A 6,682-nucleotide genomic window follows, 5' to 3' on the forward strand; every position below is an offset into this window, starting at 1 on the left:
TCTCTCTCTCTCTCTCTGACTCTCATGAATAAATAAATAAAATCTTAAAAAAATAATAATAAAAAAATAAAGTAGCTGCTACTTCTTGCTCACCAGATCCAATCAGTATAATGTCATCAATGTAATGAACTCTTGTGAAAAGGAAAGGCAATCAAGGTCACTACAGACTAAATTATGACACAGGGCTGGAGAATTAATATGCTCCTGACATGGAGCTCCAGTGGCGCAATCGGTTAGCGCGCGGTACTAATATGCTCCTGACATAAAGACAGTGAATCTGCATTGTTGTCCTTGTCAGTGAAAAGCAAACTGCTTCTGGCTTATTTGCTAACACCTATCAAGAAGAAGGCATTTGCCAGATCTTGCCAGCTGTATACCAGGTACCAGAGGATGTATTAATTGCTCAAGCAACAAAACCACATCTGGAAGGTAGGTGGAATTGGAATCATCATCTGGCTAATTTCACAATAATTATCTGTCATTTTCCAAGTTCCATCTGTTTTCTGCACAGGCCAAGTAGGTACACTGAATGAGGAAGTGCTGGGAATCACCACCCCTGAATCTCTGAAGTCCTTGATGATGGTACTAATTTTTCCCACCTCTCCAGGAATGTGGTATTGCTGTTGGTTTACTATTTTTCCAGGTAGAGGCAGTTCTAGTGGCTTCCACTTGGCCTTTCATAGCCTAATAGCACTCAATCCACAATCACAGAACCAATATGTGGATTCATCCAGTTGCTGAGTATTTTTTTGAGCATTTTTATTTCAATTACGCATTTGGGAATAGAGAAATAACCATAGCATGGGTTTGAAAACCCACTGAGTCTCTGTTTTGGTGATTCAAGTTAGACATTGTTCATTCAAATGAGAACTTTCCTACTTAGATCAAGTAAGAATTTAGTAGATTGCTCATCTATTTCTTCTCCAGGGATGTGATAATCAACTAAAAAATCCCAAAGATCTCTACAAGTTAGCCTATTCTGATTACTGCTTTGACTCTATTGTCTATTACTGCAACCAAACTCACCTTGTTTTGGTGATTAAGTTTCACTATTTGGCTCCTACAACTCTGGGATCCAATTATCCTCATTGTATTGAAATATTCCAGTTCAGTTGCAGCAGTTCACACTGTAATTCTTGACCTACAAGAGAAGATTAACCATAAAGTTCTTCAAGGATGCTTGGATTACCCTCGCAAATTTATTTATCACAATCACGGTGAAAAGTAGATCCTCCAGGGTAAGTGAGCAGATCTTTTTTTTTTTTTTTTTTTGTCTTCAGTTTCATGTGCCTGTCTAGATTTTTTTAATAAATTTATTTTTTTATTGGTGTTCAATTTACCAACATACAGAATAACACCCAGTGCTCATCCCGTCAAGTGCCCCCCTCAGTGCCCGTCACCCATTCACCCCCACCCCCCGCCCTCCTCCCCTTCCACCACCCCTAGTTCGTTTCCCAGAGTTAGGAGTCTTTACGTTCTGTCTCCCTTTCTGATATTTCCCACACATTTCTTCTCCCTTCCCTTATATTCCCTTTCACTATTATTTATATTCCCCAAATGAATGAGAACATATAATGTTTGTCCTTCTCTGATTGACTTACTTCACTCAGCATAATACCTTCCAGTTCCATCCACGTTGAAGCAAATGGTGGGTATTTGTCGTTTCTAATGGCTGAGTAATATTCCATTGTATACATAAACCACATCTTCTTTATCCATTCATCTTTCGATGGACACCGAGGCTCCTTCCACAGTTTGGCTATTGTGGACATTGCTGCTATAAACATTGGGGTGCAGATGTCCTGGCGTTTCATTGCATCTGTATCTTTGGGGTAAATCCCCAACAGTGCAATTGCTGGGTCATAGGGCAGGTCTATTTTTAACTCTTTGAGGAACCTCCACACAGTTTTCCAGAGTGGCTGCACCAGTTCACATTCCCACCAACAGTGTAAGAGGGTTCCCTTTTCTCCGCATCCTCTCCAACATTTGTGGTTTCCTGCCAGAAGTGGACCCTGAACTATATGGTCAAATAATATTCGATAAAGGAGGAAAGACTATCCATTGGAAAAAAGACAGTCTGTTCAATAAATGGTGCTGGGAAAATTGGACATCCACATGCAGAAGAATGAAACTAGACCACTCTCTTTCACCATACACAAAGATAAACTCAAAATGGATGAAAGATCTAACTGTGAGACAAGATTCCATCAAAATCCTAGAGGAGAAGACAGGCAACACCCTTTTTGAACTCGGCCACAGTGACTTCTTGCAAGATACATCCACGAAGGCAAAAGAAACAAAAGCAAAAATGAACTATTGGGACTTCATCAAGATAAGAAGCTTTTTCACAGCAAAGGATACAGTCAACAAAACTAAAAGACAACCTACAGAATGGGAGAAGATATTTGCAAATGACGTATCAGATAAAGGGCTAGTATCCAAGATCTATAAAGAACTTCTTAAACTCAACACCAAAGAAACAAACAATCCAATCATGAAATGGGCAAAAGACATGAAGAGAAATCTCACAGAGGAAGACATAGACATGGCCAACATGCACATGAGAAAATGCTCTGCATCACTTGCCATCAGGGAAATACAAATCAAAACCACAATGAGATACCACCTCACACCAGTGAGAATGGGGAAAAAGTGAGCAGATCTTAAATGATAAATCCACTCTAACATTCCAATCTTCTTAAGCCTTTGAATCCCTATTTTTATAGTATAACAGGACAGTTCTGGTATTTCAACTTCACTTAGTATAGGTCACTTTTGGGTCCATTTTCAGCTACCCAACCAACCACACTGTTAGAGTCCTTTCTAACAACTTGAACTAAATCATTGAATCCATAATCTTTGCTTAGTGTGGGCTCATATCAGCCAATTTAGCCTCATTCAGCTTCATATTCCTTCCACCATTATTCACTTCATTCCCACACATATTCTCCGTATTTCCATCTGTTTAAATTGGAAAAATCATGCACATGTTTTGGTGTGTAGCACATCTTCTAGTGGATTACCCTTCAAGGTTTGCTGGGACTTGAGCCCCAGCATTTATCTAGGAGCAAAGAAGTTTGCGGGGTAGATCCTGAGGAGAGTCAGCAGTGCTTTACAAGGAAACTACCATAAGAGAGGCCATTACAGATATTTTGGGCAAAGCATATCTAACCTACTCAGGCAGGGGTGGAAAGCCTGGCAAAGAAAACTCAATAGAACTTAGGAGTATGATATCTCCAGCTTCATTGGAATTTCCCCATAAGTCCCCACTCCAATATTCAGGATCTTATTACCTCCCAATCAATGTTTTTTGAACATAACTTCTTTATCTTATTCCCCATTCCTCATCCCATACACTTCTTATCCATACATTTTTCCTGGGTTTTGATTTGAAAATATACTACCCCATTCATGATTTTCCCATACACCTTTGTTCTACTAGTAGAAAAAAATCCTGGGTTGCAAGGTGGGATGTGAGGATACAATGTCTATCTCCAATCCTTGTCTCCAAGCACCAACTATGGAATTTCACTACCACTGGCCAAGTGCTCAGAGGATTGGTGTCCATTACCAAGCCTTTTCCTTTTTCTATGAAATACTTCCTCTTTAGTGACTTTTCTAAAACACACACTTTGGTGGGGGAAAAAACACTTTTCTCAACGAGTAAACTATAGTTAGTGCAGTGAAATTGCCTTTTATACCAAGATTTTATTTTATTTTATTTATTTATTTTTTTATACCAAGATTTTAAAGGGGATTAAATATTTAAGGGAAAAGTACATGTAGCCAAAATTATCCTTGAAAGTCATTTGTGAGAGCTCCATGTGAAAGATCTACATAATGTCTATCAATAAGGCCAGCATTGGAATATATCCTTGTTTCTTCAATTGAGCACCAGATTAAATAGCTGGATGAGGGGGATCCCTGGGTGGCTCAGCGGTTTAGCACCTGCCTTTGGCCCAGAGTGCGATCCTGGAGTCCTGGGATCAAGTCCCACGTCGGGCTTCCAGCATGGAGCCTGCTTCTCCCTCCTCCTGTGTCTCTGCCTCTCTCTCTCTCTCCATCATAAATAAATAAATAAATAAATAAATAAATAAATAAATAAATCTTTAAAAAATAGCTGGCTTATGTTTAGGGTCCCTGTTGAATGAAAAAATACATGTTTAAACACTAGAACACATTCAAGGTGGTGGCATACTTACACTGTGAGAAGCACACAGAAACTGATCATCTAAGTGGAGAGTTGATTCAAGTCTCCCATCTCTCATTCACACCAAGATTTAGATTTATTGGGTGGAATAGTAGATGGATTCACCTCATTATTCATATTCTTATATCCAACGTGTATATGATGTGACCCCAAAACCCAGAGAAGGTCACATGCCCCCAAAAGGGAGTATTTGGAGTCAGAAAATGTCAGAAAATGCCTCTCAAATTGAAAATTTCAAGAATTGACAGGAGAGAGCCAGCAGAGTGGAAGTCACTCCATGAAGCAGTGGTGATGGCAGCAGTGAGAGGATGAACAAATTCAGTGCACTGAAAGATGATGATAGTGGGGACCATGATCAGAATGAAGAAAACAGCACAGGAAGAAGGTGAGAAGGAAAAACTGGAATGAGACAAGAGTTAAGGCAGCAGTAAGAGAAGGGCTGCTGCCCCTGTACGAGCATCTCCTGCAGTACAACTATACTTTCTGATACTTGAGAAGAACCCCTGGCTGTCCCACCAGCTCACAGAGCTATGAACAGAATATCAAACAGATTGGAACCTTTGCCTCTGTGGAACAGTTCTGGAGGAGTTTATGGCCACATGGCAGGTCCTGGGGACTTGACAGGCCACAGTGACTTCCATATCTTCAAGGAAGGAATTAAGCCCATGTAGGACAATGATGCAAATAAAAATGGTGGCAAGTGAATCATTCAGCTCCTGAAGGGCTTGGCATCTCATTGCTGGGAGTCTTATCCTGGCCATGTTGGAGGAACAGTTCACAGTTGGGGAGGAGATCTTTGGGGCTGTAGTCTCTGTCCAGCTTCAGGAGGACATTATTTAAATATGGAATAAGACTGCCAGTGACCAAACAACCATAGCCCAAATCCAGAATATGCTTTCGTGAGTGCTTAACCTACCTGCCAAAAACTTATGGAGTACAAAACCCATAGTGGCAGCATCAAAATGCCAGGTAGTGTGGGCCCTCAAAGGCTCCTTTTTCAAAACCTCTGGAAGCTGCAGTTGAATGTGCCATGACCTTCTCCCTCTCTGTATGGCACCATCATTTTAGCTGGTATCATCAGAGTCTCTTGTTCTTTTGGCATGCTATCTGGAAGATCCTCCTGTCCTACACAAGAAGAATTGGAAAAGAATTTTATGTTTTTTAAAAAAATATATTTATTTATTTTAAAGAGAGAGAGAAAGAAAAGGCACAGGGATGAGGGGCAGAGAGAGAAGTAGAGCAGACTTAGTGCTGAGCATGGAGTCCAATGCAGGGCTTGATCTCGTGACCCCGAGATCACAACCTGAATCAAAACCAAGAGTTGAATGCTTAACCAACTGCACCATCCAGGCATCCTGTGTTTTATGTTTTAAGAACAGGCTGACAAGCAGCAGCTACGAGAGCAGAGATCACTTAATAAATGGTGCTAAACTAAAAAAACCATATTAACAGGTGAGGGAGATTAGCAAAAAGTAGACAACCTGGAGAGACTATGTGCTTATGATATTGTTACTTGAGTGTTTCCCACATTTCCATAAAGTATACTACATGTTTTCTAAACATAATCAAGGATACCGGGGCCGTATAAGTTCAATTAGACTTATTGTGGAGTAGAAATCACTTCAGAATGGGATTCATTGGGGTGGAGGAGGTTGTCTTGGGTTCAACTGTAACAAATGAGATAATTGTTGTGTTGCCATAATAAAAGGGAAATTTACATAGTACCTTTAAAAAAGAGTGGGACCCAAACCCAAGAATTTGTTGGTATTGATTAGCTCTATTAAGGGAGGAGAGTGTTGTATGTGGCAGCCCTAAATCTTGGTTCCTATTGAGGTATATTCCACTATGGAGTGGTTGCTTTGTGGCTTTGAAGGAACTATCTATAAAGATTAGTCTCTCTTTTGCTTAGAGTCCCATTGCATCCAGCCTCTTCTGATTACAATACTAGCTAATATTTTTAAAACTTATTTCTATGTTATAGGCCTAGTCACATTTTGATTCAACTCAATGCACTAAGCAGGCTACTTGTCAATTTATCTCACTATTTTAACTTCCTCTTGTGTTTAGATCTTTTTCACTCTTGGGGGACTGAAAACTGACAGAAATTTCTAAGGAAAAAGAGCCCTTTGGGGCTTGTTCTCCGATGTATACCCTCTGGTTCTGAAATAAAACTGCTTGACCATACTAGGAATAAATCTCATCAAAGTGGTAAAAGACCTGTACCATGAAAACTAGAAAGCGATGGAGGAGGGGCAAGATGGTGGAAGAGTAGGGTCCCCAAATCACCTGTCCCCACCAAATTACCTAGATAACCTTCAAATCATCCTGAAAACCTACGAATTCGGCCTGAGGTTTAAAGAGAGAACAGCTGAAACGCTACAGTGAGAAGAGTTCGTGCTTCTATCAAGGTAGGAAGACGGGGGAAAAAGAAATAAAGAAACAAAAGGCATCCAAGGGGGAGGGGCCCCGCGA

At 40.3% G+C, this 6,682-nt stretch overlaps 1 pseudogene; it reads left to right on the forward strand.

The window, feature by feature from the left end:
• The first annotated feature begins 209 nt into the window (after window positions 1-209).
• LOC112671917 (eukaryotic translation initiation factor 4E type 2-like) lies at window positions 210-5,244 on the forward strand (annotated as a pseudogene).
• The last annotated feature ends 1,438 nt before the right edge of the window (window positions 5,245-6,682 follow it).

Source organism: Canis lupus, chromosome X, assembly GCF_003254725.2.
Source record: "Canis lupus dingo isolate Sandy chromosome X, ASM325472v2, whole genome shotgun sequence".
Classification (NCBI taxonomy): Eukaryota; Metazoa; Chordata; class Mammalia; order Carnivora; family Canidae; genus Canis; species Canis lupus.